The following is a 15956-nucleotide window of genomic DNA, read 5'->3' as shown; positions in this document are numbered from 1 at the left end:
TAGGCCATGTTCACTGGAACAGTAGGGTAGAGGCACGAGGGATTGCCTCTTGAAATTGCTACCTTAGAAATTACTCTCCCCGTCATGGTGACGTAAGACTGTCACCTACACTGGGCCTCAGCGTGAACATATTGAGCATGATTTTTAAGTCATCCTCTCCTTCAGGGCAGTATGAGTTCTCATCATTGACCCAATGGAGGCACATGCGGGCACCTGCACATGTGCACACTCACCAAAGATGCTGTTGGATCTGAGAACACCAAGGTGGGCTTGACATTGCCTATTTCCAATTCTAGAAGAATCCCAACGTGCAGAGCGAGAGAGGCTCTAGGTCAAAGAAAACGTTTTTTTGGGAAACAACCTGGAAAAAGAGGAGAATAACAGCCATCAGAAACATTTATTCGGACAATGATGAGGACTTAAACTAATACATATTGCTCTTTTCTGTGGTAATGATCATTCCAAAGATGAATGACTGAATCAAAGCATGAATGAATGAATGTGTACATAACTAAATAATTGCATGAATGACACAATGAAAGGCTTAACAATGTTCACTCAAGAACACACACACACACACACACAACCAGTCTTATGTACTTCCCTACAAAGACACACAGCACTGGTCATGAAAGGTGAAGACAATACATAGTGCTCATTCGCAGCTTTAAAACAATAGGTCACAGACAAAATACTGGGTGACTCCTGTTACTCAAGCATAAAACAAAGAATTACTCCAAGAAGTCACACACAATTTTCTAAGTGGAACACAGTTATCTGGATACCTCCTATTTGTTCACTTGTTCTATTTATAGTTAAATCCACCCACCATGGAAACCTTCAAGCCAGAACCTAAGCACTGAAAGATTGCTGTACTTCAGGACAGAGTATAAAAGATATAACTACATCCATGAAATTTCTTTAATGCATTCACAATAAAAAAATAAACTCTGATGTCAACACAAAGTGTGGGGAGGGCAAAGAAAAATGTAGAGGTTTTGCATGCAATTGAGGGTAAATTTTTACAGGCTTAAATTACAGTTCTCTCAGTAAATGGTTCAATGCAAGCCTGTGGTAACCACAAAGAAAAAACCTAAAGTAGATACACACAATCTCAAAACAGAATAAACAAACCAGTGGGGTAGCAAGACAGGAGAGCAGCTGGGGGTGGGTGGGAATTGCTACAGATGCAACAAAACAATAAAACCATCCAAACACAAAGACAGAAGAAAAACAAGGGAAGTACAAATCAGACAATGAGAGATAACCTGGAAGAAATGAAAAATTACTGGAAATATACAACTTGCTAAGAATCACAAAAAAATTAAAAATCTGAGCAGTTAATAATAACTAAGATGACTGACTCAGTAATTAGAAAAAAACCTACCCAAAAGAAAAACCCAGCACAAGATGACATTACCAGTCAACTCTACTGAATAAAACAAAATAAAAAACCCCCACAACCATTCTTCTCCAACCCCCCCTAAAAATCTTTGGAAGGGACAACACTCTTATACTTTTATGAAAATAAAAGCACCCTAAAACCAAAGCTACACAAAGACAGTAGCTTGTAACTAAAACTACAAGGTATTATTCCTTACAAACACTCACCCAGAATCTTCAACATACTGGGTTAGCCAGAATTCGATTTATTTTTCTTTCCTTTAAAATAAAAGGCACAATTCCCATTTTCAACAATAACCTTCCTAAGTTAGATATTTGAAGTATGTCAGCTATCTTCGGCTATTGGCTTCTAGTGGTACAGGCCATGGGTGCTGCTAAACATCTTTCAATGAATAAGACAGCCCCACAGCCAAGAATTATATGGCCAATATGCTTTTGACACATCTGATGAGTTAGCACCTTCTTCATACACTACACAAATCTTTTTTTGTATTTCGGTTGCATTTTTACATTTCTTAAAATAATAAGATATTAAAATATTACCTATCTTCTTCCGTCTTAAATATTAAAATGGCTGTACAAAAGTTCACCAATTTTGATAAGATTTATTTTTGGGATGAGAGGATATTTCAATATATGGAAACCAATGAATGTGATATACCGTATTATCAGAAAAAAGGGTAACAGTTATATAATCATTGTAGATACAAAAAAAAGCATCTGACAACATTCCCCATTCTTTCCTGCTAAACACACCAAACATGGTACATACATAGAAGAAATGTCCCCAACAAGATAAACACAATATATGACAAAAAACACTGCACTCAAAGCTGAAATGCTTAAGGCTTGTCTTCTAACATCAGTATCAAGAACGGGATCCCAGCTCACACCATTTCCACTCAACACAGCGCTGCAAATCCTATTCACAGCTACTGGATAAGGAGAATAAATAAAAGACATCCAAACCACAAAGGAACAATATAAAAAGTCTGTGTTCGCAGATTAGAGGATGTATATGTAAAAACCACCCAAAGAGTCCACAGAAAAATGTTAGAATAAATGAATTCAGGCTATTTGAAGGATACAAAACCATACAAAAATCAACTGTATCCCTCACAATGAGCAATCAATAAAAGGAATTAATAAAATAATCACATTTACAACAGGACCCAAAATAATACACAGGGATACACTGAAACAAGGAAATAAAACATCTTTACACTGAAAACTGTGAAGTGTTCAGGGTAGAAATATGTGTCTTGTGTTAACTGAAACAATCAATATTGCTAAAAATGACCACACGACCAAAACAGATTTTTATATTCAATGCACTCTATCAACATTCTAACGACATTTTTCACAGATATAGAAGGAAAATCCTAAAAATTACAGGGAGGCCAAAAACGACCCCCAAAATCCAAACAATGTTGGGAACAACAGTAAAGCTAAAGTCTTCAAACTAGATTATAAAGTTATAGTACCAAAACATGGGCATAAAAAGCAAGCATACAGACCAGTGAAATAAACAACCTGAAAATAAACCCACAAAACCACGATCAACTAATCTTTAATAGGAGTACCATGAGTCCATGAACACAATATAGGGAACTTATCGTCCAAAAAACAGTGCTGGGAAACTGGACAGCCACATGGTAAAAAATAAAACAAAAAGAGAAAAACAGGGCTATATGTTACAAGTTTAACACCTGAAATTGTAAACATAGGAGAAAAGCACCTTGATGTTCTCCTGGGCCCCCTTTTTTTGAACGGGAAACGAAAAGCAAAACTAAACAACTAGCCTACACAGCAAAGGATACAAGGAACACAATGAAAAGACAATATATGTAATGGTAAAAAATATTCATGCCCGGGGGCCGTCATGATGATGGTGCGGTGGACTTGGAGCTCCCCTCCTCACAAGGATACATCAAACATACACGTGTTATTACGAGAAAAAAGTCGGATGGACAATGTGAACCAACAGAACTACTACATAACAAGCAATCAACACACTTCGCCTAGCCAAGGCCAGGAAACCAGGCTGAGTCGCACAGGCGCGCGCCTTTGTGACATTTGCCTTGGACTTAGATCTGGCACCCAGCATTGTGCTAGAATTTGTCCTCAGCCACTCAGACAGCAGCTGCCCCGCCCCCCCGAAAAACAGCACCGCCAGCATCACCACGCGCGCAAGAGAAGCTGCTCACTGGGAGACCAAAACAGCAGGTGGTAGCTGCTTTGCGCACCCTACTGACTCCTCGCACGAAGACCTCGGCTTCCCAAAAACGCACCAAACAAACAACGTAGCACCCACTGACCTGTGGGGCAACCCTGCTCAATGAAGCTGCAGGGGTGGAGGAACTTGGCCCTCTCACAGTCCCGGTGGACCAAGAGAGAGGAAGTGAAGGCCCTCTACGCGCCAATCCTACAGGAAATACATACCCAAGCCTAGAGAAGGATGGGAAATACCCAAGAGTCCCCGGGCCCACGCAGGCGCACAAGGCTGGCCCAGAACAGGAAAGGGCGGAGCGAGTAAAGCCCGGAAACTGAGCCGAGCACTGCTCCTTCTGAGGATGTTTTAAACCAATAAGGCAAACTCCGGACTTCCTGAGGCGGAAGGGCGTGGCCGACGCTGCAAGGACCCGTAGTGCCCCTAAAAAGCGAAATTAACCAGGCGCCAAGGAAACCAAAAACCCAATTGGAAAAGACACCGGCCCCTTTGTTCATTTACAGCGTTATTCACTAGTACCAAAATATGGAAGGCTACAGGTGCCCATCAATACATGAGTGGATGAAGAAGTGGTACATCTAAACAATGGAAAACGATTCAACCTTTATAAAGAAGGAAATTTTACCATTTGCAATTGCATGCGTGGATTCAGATGATATACTACTGGAATTAGAAAAGGATAGGGCCGACATTCTTCAAGAAATAAAAAATAAGTTGGTTTCTATGACATAGTAATTTCAGTTCCATTAGTATCATGACTGATTTTTATCCCCTTTTTTCAAAGTTACTAGGGCAACTACTGTCCAATCGGATGTTTTTATTGTAATACATAGTCTCTTCCCCAAATTTGGTATGACAGCTTGTTCTCTGGTCTCAGTCATTCCTGTTTTCACAGCTGTATTTTGCATACCCTGTGACACTCCTAAAGAACAGCAGCAATGGTGGGTGTCAATAATTTTTGAGGCATCAAATCTCCTCCTGACCCAAGCCATGCCAGCTCCCTTATGCGTCTATTTGATCCTGAAACTTCTAACCAGAGGTGCCATCCTTAAGCTCTGTTCCAAAGTGGTATGGGCTTTGGGTAGACTCAGTGAAATTAGTCAGGGTAGTTGACATTTGTGCCTGGCGTGGGGGTCACAAGTTCTCCTCCTCAGGAGTCTTTCTCTAAGATGACAGGAATAAACAGCAATCAGACAGGAAATCTGCACCTCAGGGACACTATTCATAATAATAATAATAATAATAATAATAATAATAATAATAATACCAGGAAGCTTCTAATTCTATTGAGTTTTACACCCACAGGCAAGAAAATATCAGATCTCAATTCTCTGGCTGCAATTCTGAGGACCCCTACATATTCCTAGTCAAAAACTGATTCACAAATACGACACATTGAAAACCTGAACTCATGACAGGGTTGAATCTGTCTGCTTGGGCTTTAGACACAAACAAATAGGGAACCACAGAAATGACAGCATTGAGCCCTGACTGGTGTGACTCAGTGGATTGACAACCAGCCTGGAAACAAAAGCATTATGGGTTGGATAGCCAGTCTGGGCACAGGCCTAGGTTGCAGGCCAGGTTCCCAGTGGAAGGCAAGCACACATTGATGTTCTCTCCCTCTCTCCTTCCCTTCCTCCAAAAATAAATAAATAAAATCTGCTTAGAAAAATCTGAGTACAGCATTGAATCATAAAACTTGATCAGTTCCCAACTATGCAAGCTTAGGTTTTGATAAGGGCCATTTCATATACATCAGTTATAGAGAGGAGCCCATCATAAGGTTCAGGTCTGAAAGAAAGGACCTCCATTGCCTACAAGCAAGTTGGACTAGGTCAAAGGTTCATTTGAAATTTCTCAATTCGTAGGGGCACCCTTAATCCAGGTAATGGTGCATATCCTGGAAGTTTTATTTTTCTGCAACATACAAGGTAAAAAAGTGACATATAATTTCTAAAAATTATGAGAAGCAAGAATCCAAATTGGTTCAGATGAAAGTATTGCTCAGTTGGAGGGGGACAAATGTAGATGAAAAGAGTGTACAAAGGACATTATCTGACCAGGAGTAAAATTTCTAGTCTAATGAACCTATGAAACCCCGCCCCCTCCACCATCTCAGATAGTCACCTCTACTGGGCCCCCCTGGAATCCTACTGAGAATGATTTTTCTGCATTACATCTTTCAAGAAAAGATCTATTTATCCACACTTAAACTGCAGGAACCCCACGCCTGTAACTTCCTTCTCTTGAAATCTCCAACAAAGAAAGGCATTTTTTTTAACATTTTACCTTCATTTTATTTATAAATACTGTCTATATAAAAACATTTACTTGTCTACTTTTCTAGAAGTTGGCATTTATTACTAAAATCTACATTGAGGTTTCAAATAACAGTATTTTTTAAAATATATTTTATTGATTATGCCATTACAGTTGTTCTATTTCCCCCCTTCGTTCCCCTCAACCCTGCACACCCCTCCCCACCATTCCGTCCTTTAGTTTATGACCATGTGTCTCAAGTTCTTTAGATTCTATATTTCCCATACTATTCTGGCCCTCCCCCCTACCTATCTTATTTTCTACCTACTGTCTATGCTACTTATTCTTTGTACCTTCTCACCCCTTCTCCTTCTCCCACTCCCCTGTTGCTAACCCTCCATGTGATCTTCATTTCTATGGTTCTGCTCCTGATCTAGCTGTCCTCTTAGTTTGCTTTTGTTTTAGGTGTGGTTGTTAATAACTGTGAGTTTGCTGTCCTTTCACTGTTCATGTTTTTTTTTATCTTCTTTTTCTTAGATAAGTCCCTTTAACATTTCATATAATAAGGGCTTGGTGATTCCTTGACAGGGCACATGCCAGGATTGTGAGTTCAGTCCCTGCTTGTGGTACATATGAGAAGCAACTGATCAGTGTTTCCAACATTGTTTCATTCCCTCTCTTCTGCTCTCTCTAAAAATAAGTATTTCTTAAAATGAGTATTACATCTCATGTCCACATTACTCAGGTGTTCCTGTGACCCCCACATCAGGAATATTGGTTCCCCTTACATGCAGAAGGCCTCATTCCTTTGTATTTGCACCAGGGGTTTGCCCAACAGTCAGTTCAAAGAGACCAAGACAGCTTGGTCTCAAGCACGTATCAGGAGTTTTTATATAGAAACAAAACCTTAATATTGACTAGTCCTTGGCTGAACCTTCCAAAAAGTGGAGCAGAAAAACACAGCGTCACTCAAAGCACAAATTTTCCCCTTAAATAAAAGGTACATATAAGGTAGCAAGCTGCTTAGAATTTTAATTCAGCCTCACATATAGGAAAAGCATATGTCCCAATCGAAATCTTTTGGTTCCACTTGCTAAGCTCCTTCAGTTATAAGTAGTTCATTTATAATATCCAGCTGCCACAACACCTTAGCAAACTCAAAATAACGTACCAGATATAAATGTCTACATATGGATTTAGATATAACCAATTATGAACCATAAAAATAATACCAACAAATCAAAAAGATTTCTCAATTTGAAGCAAAGCTTGGGTGAAAATCAAGTTTTTCTACTGAGTCACTTAGAAATAGAAGAATTAGCCATGATATCAACATTTTCTTAAAGAATAAAGCTAAATATCTCAGGGGCTATCTTTATTACTGCAAACATCGATTTGGGATTTCAGTTAACCCCTGAAAAACTTGGGATTGAACTGTGGGCATCGACAATATGCGAATTTTTCCAGGTGGTGTGTGTCCAGTAAACATCCAAGTTTTCCAAGGGTCAACCTCAAGATCAGGAATCAGCTTCTGCAAATGTTCCAATGCAAGCAAACTTGAGGCTTTCTCACCCACTCATTATTTAAGAGTCAAGTGCATATTTTTTTGTAACCATGGGGGTTGCAGACTTCTAATCTCTCATTCTGTGTTTTATACCTGTTACTGAAGTTCTCTTCATCAACTCAACTCTGAGATGAGATGGTTCCTTTCCTATCTAGTGCTTTCTTGCACTAGTTTTTTTTAGCTCAGTTCTTTAGCTTCTAGTTCCACACTGTTCACTTAATTACCCAACCCTGTACCCTCCCCCTCAGGTACCCAGACTTCAATAGAACAGCATTGTGTATTTTGCTCCAGCTACCAGAAATACAGTCCTTGTGCACTTGGTTGTTCAAATATTTCCAAAAATTCCCTTCCTACAAGGGTGAAGCTTTCACACTCAACCCCTTGTCCTACCAAGACCATTTAGTGCTCCAGGGGAAATATAAGGTGCTAAAGACAACCCCTCCCTGCCAACAGGAGGCCCTCTCCCAGGGTCTGGCTGCCTCTCCACTTTCATGTCCCCCAAATCTCTGTCACTGCACTGTGAGCATATACCAAGGCTTACCTATCCCTTGAACTTCTGATGGATGCTTTGTTTTCAGGGTTTTGGCTGTTAGAAATAACACAACTCATAAGTATTTGGGTGTATGTGTTTTGGAATAAATGTCTGAATGTGGGTGAACTATGGTGTCTGAGAGCATGTCAGCAGGCACTATGAGTCTTTTCAGCACACCTGTAGAAAAGCTTGAAAATTTTAATATATTCTGACTCACGTTTATTGCTTTCCTTCCTCATGGCTAATATCCATTTTGGATATGCTTACCATCCAGTTAACTCCTTTGTGATCTATTGGGTTGACCAAAAAGCTTGTTTAGTTTTTTTTCATCAAATATAACACACATTTTTCATTTTCACTACTAAGTTGATGGATTTGGATATGCTGATATGACAGCTGTCACAATACACCCTGCCAAAATTGTTTCAAATGAAGACAGCTAAGCGCTACTACAGCCTCTAATGAAAAAAATGCAAATAAATTTTTTGGCCATCCCAGTATCTACTTAAATGTCTTCTCTGTGAGTCTTTGAAATGTAAAAATTGACTATGCTTTTTCTGTAAAAGTATTTCATTGTATATTCCTTTGTTCAAAGTTTTAATTTACTGTAACAATTAATCAATGTTTATCTTCTGAAATTGTGCAATTGGTTGGTCATTTGCTAAGTAGAGCATGTATGAGTGTGACCAAGGGGCACTTGTCGCTTACTTGTAACTGCCATGAGCCCTCCACGTGCTGAACCTCAGATCCTATGAAAACAATGGTTGGATTTCTCACTCACTTTGTTCACCTTTTCCAAGGAATGCATTGTGAGGGACTCATCATCAATCCAAGAACATTCCAGAATGCAGGGAAATGTAAGAAGGCAGGACAAGCAGGCCAGCAGATAGAATAAGTGACCTCAGAGCCCTGCAGGAGTGTGAAGCAGGAAGATCCAACACACTGAGCCCAGAGGGAGGAAGTCTCTCCACTCTCAAAGCAGATAACTGCATGCCACTAGGGAGGTGTGGAAAGCCCCAAACCCTAGCAAAGCCTACTAAATAGTCCAAAATTGAGACAGAAGACAGCTTACCTTCCTGAGTGATCCACATGTGAGGTGCACGTCCAGGGACACAAACACAGTCTCTGCAGGATTCCTGAGCAATTTCTGGCACCAAAGGAACATCATGTCTTCGTGGCTGATGGTGAACCTTGCACAACCATAACACCTGGGAGTGAAGAGAAATCACAAGCACATTTGAAAAACGTACTCAGAAGCTAACGCAACAGACTGCAGGTTCTCAAATACTGATTCTCTGGGTGAAGTGTGCATGTGGCCAAGGGGCCGCTGTCCCTCTCTCCTGCCTGCCCTGGCCATCCATCCACGTGCTGGACCTCAGATCCGATGAGAACGACGGTTGGAGTTCTCACTCATTTTGTTCAGCTTTTCCAAGGAATGCATTGTGAGGGAGTCATCATCGATCCGAACACGCTCTGGGATGCTGTGGAGTTGACCAGGATGGGCTGGGAAGACCACTGTGTGAGGCAACAACCTGAGACCCTCAATGCAGGGGAAAATCAACCCACTGAACAAGAACAGTCAATCCACTCTTGAAAGATGCCTATCTGTATATGGCACATATACATATCTGTATATGCCCCATATACAGATAGATCACATCTAGCAAATCTATGAAGTCTAAAGTGATGGTAATGAACTGGAACAGAGGCAATCTTACCTTCCTGAGCGATCCACATGTAAGGGGCACACGCAGGGACACTCTCCTTCCAGGACTGTCTAGCATATCCAGTCACCACAGAAAAGAAACAGTAGTCTCTTCATGGTTGACACCAAGCCTTGCACGGAAACCCGACCTGGGAAGTGTAGAGAAATAACATGCACATTTCAGTGAGCAATGCACCCATTTTCTCAGGTAATATGACCTTTACCAACCTTTCCCCCAGCTAGGCCTCACACTGGTCTGTCATGCACCTCTGTCTCTTACTAGTGATGCAGGTTTGTGTGACACCACACAGCTGACAGGTGTGTGAGGGTGACGAAGGGGCAGCTGTCCCTCCCTCCTGCCTGTCCTGGGGCCCTGCATGTGCTGGACCTCAGATCCGATGAGAACGACGGTGTGGAGTTCTCACTCATTTTGTTCAGCTTTCCAAGGAATGCATTTGAGGGAGTCATCATCGATCCGAGCACATTTCGGCCCGCTAGATTACTCAGCAGGTTTGCCTAGGGGCTCATCCGGTAAGGCAGTAAGTTCTACGTCCTGCAGCATCCTCGGGCACCCAGATCCCAGCAACTGAGCAAGAGGGTCACTACTTCCACTCCTGGAGGGAAGCCCCATGTGCCATGCAGGACACCCAAACACAAATCTTTAAGTAATTCCAGAGCTAACATCTCTGGACTTGGAGAAGAGCAATGCTTACCTTCTCCAGTGATGCCTGAACATGGTGCACACTCATGGTCACACCTCCCCTAGGATTCCCAGGGACCCAAGTCATCCAGGAACAGAGGTCTTCATTTCTTTACTGATGAAGAGCCCTTGTACTGCAGCTATGCCTGAGAAGGGGACAAAAAACACATGTACATTTGAGTAATGTACCCAGGTCATCAGAAAATTAACCCTGCCACCCACTCCCCCTTAGCAGGGCTTGCACCTGACTGTCCCCGAGGTATACAATGTAAGGTGGATGTGATGGCATGCATGCAAGTCAGTCTGTAAATATGTTGTGTGTGTTCAATGGAAGGGGCCTCCTGATCTGGACCAGTGAGCCCTGGGCACTGATGCCTGGCCACACGCCATGCTTCCATGGAAGATGACCTAGCTCCTCAAAAACAAACATGCAAACTTTGACTTCACTGAGCTGCTGAAATAGGCCATCAATTTCCTCTCTATGTGCAGCCGTGACTGAAGTAAGCACAGCCACTTCCCACATACTCTCTTACTGACCACATGTGAAATAAACTGAGAAGTTTGGTCTCCACCAAATTTGCAAATGAATTGTCCTTGATAGAATCACAGCAACTACTACAAAAACCCAAATACACTGACACAAAACCTTGTACCATTAGCATACCTGCTACAGGGCCAAAGTACTCTCTCTTAACATGAAGTGGCCAAGAGGCATTAGTCCAGGCACATATGTGTACGAAAGGTCTAAGCGGAACAAACAGGAATCAGAGGGGCATCAGTGATCTCCACCCACCTGACACAGAACAAAACCGAAGTGGAACTGGGCTGCAAGGACATACACAGACAAGGTGTACCCTGACTATGGGGTTTCAGAGTGTGACCCCTCCCCCTCAGCACAGGAATGTCGCCATGACCACTCTTGAGATCTAGGGAAGAATCCACAAACCAGGAGAAAGAATTAAAATATGACATGTCTTCCAAGACTACTATTTCTGCACATGACTACTTTCCAATGTAGAAATTTATGCACAGGAGTCCACACAAGACCACAGTGCCTGAAGCCACTGTCCCGCCCACACTCACTGGCCTGCCCACAGGCTTCCATTGTAAAATCTCAACTCCTCTGAATAAAAGGGAAGATAACAGTACCGAAAATGTAGCAACCTCCCAGATGGGACTTTGGCTTGGGAGGCTCCCCACCAATGAACACAAGGACAAAAAGGATGTTGGCCAACACATTTAATTCAAAGAAGGCTGAGCAGCAGCCATGGGCTCGTAGGACTGTTACGGGGTACTGGAAACAAACTTACTAATGCCACAATTCTAGACTGGAAATGGAAAGTATACACGGTTGGTCACTAGTGTCCCCCACAAGATCCCTGAAACCTTGGCCAGTAGGCACAAAACGCATGGCCCTGATGGCTCTTGTACTATGTAGGCATCTCCCATAGCTCCTACAGAGTTGAACTACAGGAGATGCCTACATAGTGTTAGCACCTAATTGTCCCTCTGTCCCTGTCCCAGGGTGGCTTCACTATCCTCAGGAGCCAAAGAGAAAAAAACAGGTTCCACAGTTGCAAGATTCGGGCGTTTATCAGAATCTGTGACTGTTTCTACAAGCAGGAAACCCAATGGCCACCACATGAGAACTGACACATTCACCCCATGGTCTCCTGGGGCCTGTCGGGACTAGAATATGTGCTGGCTCACCGACAAGACAGAAAGAGCAACAATTCACCCAAACACCACCCTTCATTCACACCAGAATAAGGCCTTGTAAACTCTCACAGGCAGTAAAAGGCTCCCTGAGGCTTATGTCCTGAATAGAGGGTGCATGAGAGACCACTGTCTCTTCTTTCCTGCCTGACCTGGGCCTCTATGTGCTGGACCTCAAATCCAATTAGACTGATGGTTGGAGTTCTCACTCATCTTGTTCAGATTTCCCAAGCAATGATTCGATCCAAACATGCTCTGGGATGCAGGAAAATGAAGGAAGGCAGAACAGACAGGCCAGTTGGTAAAACCAGTGACCTCGTCCCCACAGGAGCGAGAAGCAGGCAGACCCAAGTCACCGAGCAAGCAAGACACTCACTCCATTCTGGGAACAAATCTCTGGGTGCCACCATGGACATGTGGACAAGCCACCACTCTACTGAGTCCATTAAATACTAAATAGAAGGACAAAATAAAAGTATGAAAAACACTTACCTTTCTGAGCAATCCACGTGTAAGGTGCACACCCCGGGACACACTCTCTCCAGACCCCTCTCACAACTCTGGCCATCAAAGGAAACGCAGGTCACAAATGACAGCGAGCCTGGCACAGCCACCCCACCTGGAGAGTGTACAGAAATCACGCACACGTTTGAGAAATACACTCAGAAACTAACACAATGAACGTATAGACAGTAATTCAACAGGCTCGCAAGTTAAAGCTCTGCGTGGAGCGTGCCTGAATGTGACCATGGGGCAGCTGTCCCTCTGTCCTGCCTGCCCTGGCCCTCCACGTGCTGGACCTCAGATCCGATGAGAACGACGGTGTGGAGTTCTCACTCATTTTGTTCAGCTTTCCAAGGAATGCATTTGTCAAAGTCATCATTGATCCAAGCACGTTCAAGGCTGGACAACTTAGTAAGGTTGGCTGGGCAGTTCATTCAGTGAGTCAATGACCTCACCATCCTCTACTGGCCCAGAGGATCCAGATCCCAGTCACTGATCAAGAGAAACGTGTAGTTCACTCTTGGAGGGGCATCCCACGAGCCACTGAAAATGCCCAAAAAAGCCACCACAATAAACTCAGAGAGCAGTTGCCTGAATTTAGAAGCAGAAAAATGCTTACCTTCCCACATGCCGGCAGAAATGATGTGCACGCAGGGCCACACCTCCTCTGCAAGCACCAGGGACCTCCAGTCACCTAGACAGAGAGAGGTCTTCCTTCTCTTCACTGACAAAGACCCTTGGCGCTGCAGCTCTGCCTGAGAAGGGACGGAAACCATATGTGCATCTGAGTGATGTACCCAGGTGTTCAGGTAATTAATCCTTGCCATCCCCTCCCTGTCAGTGGACCTGGAATCTGAAAATCACCTACTTCTGTCCCTGAGGAATGACTGAAGCAGGTTTGATACCATACATGAATGTTCCTTTGCAAACACAGTTGCACATGATCATGGGCAGAGGCCTGCTCATCTGAAGAACTGAGCCCTGTATGGGAACCCTGGACATACTGTAAAAGTTAGGGATGGCCAGCAGCAGATTCTGGCCACAAGCTCAAAAAGATAAAACTGACTTCACGCACCTGCTAAAGTATGCCAGGACTCCCTCCCTAAAAGGAGTCCGGTACACAAATAGACTTGCGAGTCTATGTACAAGTACAAACTCTTAATAACCAAAATGTGAGATCGGCTTAGCCATTAGGTCCCTAAAACTGTCACATGTGACTCATCTTTGATAACGACACAGCAACCACTACAATGAAGATGCCACCAACACAAAGCCTCTCATGACAGGCAATCCACCTGCAGCATGACAGCAGCCTGTCCTCATCCCCAGAAGCCCAGTGATACCAGGACGGGCACCTGTCTGTGCTAACTCAGCCAGATGCCCTCTGGGACGCAATAGGGCTCTGGAGAGAAATTTGTGCTCCTCACCTCCTGGGAATCCAAACAAAAGCCCAGTCACAACTAGGCCCCACGCTGACCGAAAGACACTGCACACCTTGACACTGTGGGACTCAAAGTGACCTCTGCCTCCCTGAACACGAAGACACTACTCACAGCCTCACAGGGCCCCTGGGCAAGAAACCTGAGGACAGAGGCAGGGTTAAAAATGATACTTCCCCCAAAGACTCGAGCACATTTTCCAAGGCAGAAATCTGTCCATAGCTCTGTGTCTGGTCCCTCAGTGCTCTGTGTCTTGGCCACGACCTCAGGCTGCTACTGTGGGGACCATGGTGCCTCTAGGAGAACCGGACTGCCTGGGCCGGAGAAACAGCAATGTCCTGAAGTAGCCCTGTGACCTAGATACTCCCAGCTGAAGTGCACAGAAAATGGTGGAGACACTGTGAAAATTAGGGATGGCCAGCAACAGTCATGGGAAGTAGCCCTTTTCAACGTTACTAAAAAAAAAAAAAGAAACTACTAAGAGTCATGCCTCTGCATTGGGAATGCTAAGTGAGCACGGTTGAGAAGCCACAGTACCACGCTCTAACAACAGACGGTGCCCTGCAGGAAGCCCACGAATATCCTTTTCAGATGTTCGTACCGCTGAGACCCAATGATGAAAGGTGACAGTAGAAACACTGGGGATGGACATCTGTGCCACGGACGACCAGAGAACCAGAGTTAAGACCTGTCTTCCTGATGTCCTACTATTCCACTCAAGGTCATTAGCCATCACCACCTCTGTATTTCAGAGCTGCGCCCACAACAAAGTACATGGTTGGCCACTTGGCATGTGGACTGGGAGAAGAGTGGAGTAGAAGAGCTGCCAACTTCACACAATGGCCCAACTGTCCCTCTGCCCACACCCCAAATACCGTGGTGGCTTGGTTATCGCCTGCATACCACAGGGAATAACAAGTATCCAGATTGCCAGGCCCAGGGACCTAAGGAGAAATCACGGAGGCCTCTGACCTTTGGATCTACCAGAGAGACCCCCAAGGGCTACAGCTGAACGAGGAGCCAGCCCAGGACATATCCAATGCATGATCTCAAAGGGCCTGTACCAGAGCCAAACATTTTCACAACTAAATGACCAACCATTCACCAAAATCCATCCATCGCAATAAACACCCAACTAGAGACATGAAAATCCTCATGTTCAGTAGCAGGCTCTCTGACGCTGGTTTCCTGGGTAGTACATGCATGAGTGTGACCAAGGACCAGCTGTCCCTCACCTGTGACTGCCCGGAGTCTGCTGCATTCTGCATAACAGATCTGATGAGAACAACAGTTGGAGTTCTCACTCATTTTGCTCAACTTTTCCAAGGAATGCACTGTTGAGGGGGTGATCTTTGATCCGAGCACGCTCTAGGATGCAGGGAATGTAGGGAAGGCAGGACGGGCAAGCGGGTGTGTAAAGCAGTGACCTCAGAGCCCTGCAGGAGCATGAAGAAGGGAGATCTCAGTCACTGAGCAAGAAGGACATTCTCCATTCCCGAAGCATTTCCCCACATGCAACTGGAGGTATGTGAAGGTGCCAGCACTCTAGTGAGTCTATTAACTACTAAATAGGAAGGCAAAATGCAGCACAGAGAAAATCTTACCCCCGTGAGGAATTCAACGTATAAGATGCACACCCAGAGACATGCTCCCTCCAGGACTCCCGAGCACCTCCGGTCAGCAAAGAAAGTCCTGTCTTCCTGGCTGATGTCCAGCTTTTCCCAGCAACAGGACCTAGCAAGTGTACAAGAAATCACATGCACATTTCAGCAACATACTCAGCAATTAAGACAATGAAAATACAACAGTAAGACTTAAGTTCTGAAATGCTGATGCCCGGGGTGGAACGTGTGTGAGTGTGACTGAGGGGCCGCTGTCCCTCTCTCCTGCCTGCCCTGGC

At 44.0% G+C, this 15956-nt stretch overlaps 1 long non-coding RNA gene, 6 other non-coding genes and 1 pseudogene across 7 annotated transcripts; all 8 read right to left on the bottom strand.

Moving 5' to 3' along the window:
* Nucleotides 1-112: 112 nt before the first annotated feature.
* On the bottom strand, nucleotides 113-192 carry LOC119039867 (small nucleolar RNA SNORD115). The gene has a single exon (XR_005080711.1). It is a non-coding gene; the product is annotated as a small nucleolar RNA SNORD115 (small nucleolar RNA).
* Nucleotides 193-248: 56 nt separating this feature from the next.
* On the bottom strand, nucleotides 249-15845 carry LOC128626439 (uncharacterized). The gene is made up of 8 exons (XR_008390414.1): nucleotides 15661-15845; nucleotides 15292-15492; nucleotides 13237-13372; nucleotides 12606-12732; nucleotides 10411-10543; nucleotides 9711-9846; nucleotides 9065-9200; nucleotides 249-361 (listed from the first exon to the last, which is right to left on the bottom strand). It is a non-coding gene; the product is annotated as an uncharacterized LOC128626439 (long non-coding RNA).
* LOC119039896 (small nucleolar RNA SNORD116) lies at nucleotides 8730-8823 on the bottom strand. The gene has a single exon (XR_005080738.2). It is a non-coding gene; the product is annotated as a small nucleolar RNA SNORD116 (small nucleolar RNA).
* LOC119039892 (small nucleolar RNA SNORD116) lies at nucleotides 9363-9456 on the bottom strand. The gene has a single exon (XR_005080734.2). It is a non-coding gene; the product is annotated as a small nucleolar RNA SNORD116 (small nucleolar RNA).
* LOC119039881 (small nucleolar RNA SNORD116) lies at nucleotides 10082-10174 on the bottom strand. The gene has a single exon (XR_005080724.2). It is a non-coding gene; the product is annotated as a small nucleolar RNA SNORD116 (small nucleolar RNA).
* Nucleotides 12283-12359, bottom strand: LOC119039899 (uncharacterized; annotated as a pseudogene).
* LOC119039882 (small nucleolar RNA SNORD116) lies at nucleotides 12910-13002 on the bottom strand. Its single transcript, XR_005080725.1, has one exon. It is a non-coding gene; the product is annotated as a small nucleolar RNA SNORD116 (small nucleolar RNA).
* LOC119039898 (small nucleolar RNA SNORD116) lies at nucleotides 15321-15415 on the bottom strand. The gene has a single exon (XR_005080740.2). It is a non-coding gene; the product is annotated as a small nucleolar RNA SNORD116 (small nucleolar RNA).
* Nucleotides 15846-15956: the final 111 nt, after the last annotated feature.

This window comes from Artibeus jamaicensis, unplaced genomic scaffold (genome assembly GCF_021234435.1).
Source record: "Artibeus jamaicensis isolate MK-2021 breed Jamaican fruit bat unplaced genomic scaffold, CSHL_Jam_final scaffold_612, whole genome shotgun sequence".
Taxonomy (NCBI): domain Eukaryota; kingdom Metazoa; phylum Chordata; class Mammalia; order Chiroptera; family Phyllostomidae; genus Artibeus; species Artibeus jamaicensis.
This window is presented reverse-complemented; position numbering and strand designations above follow the sequence as displayed.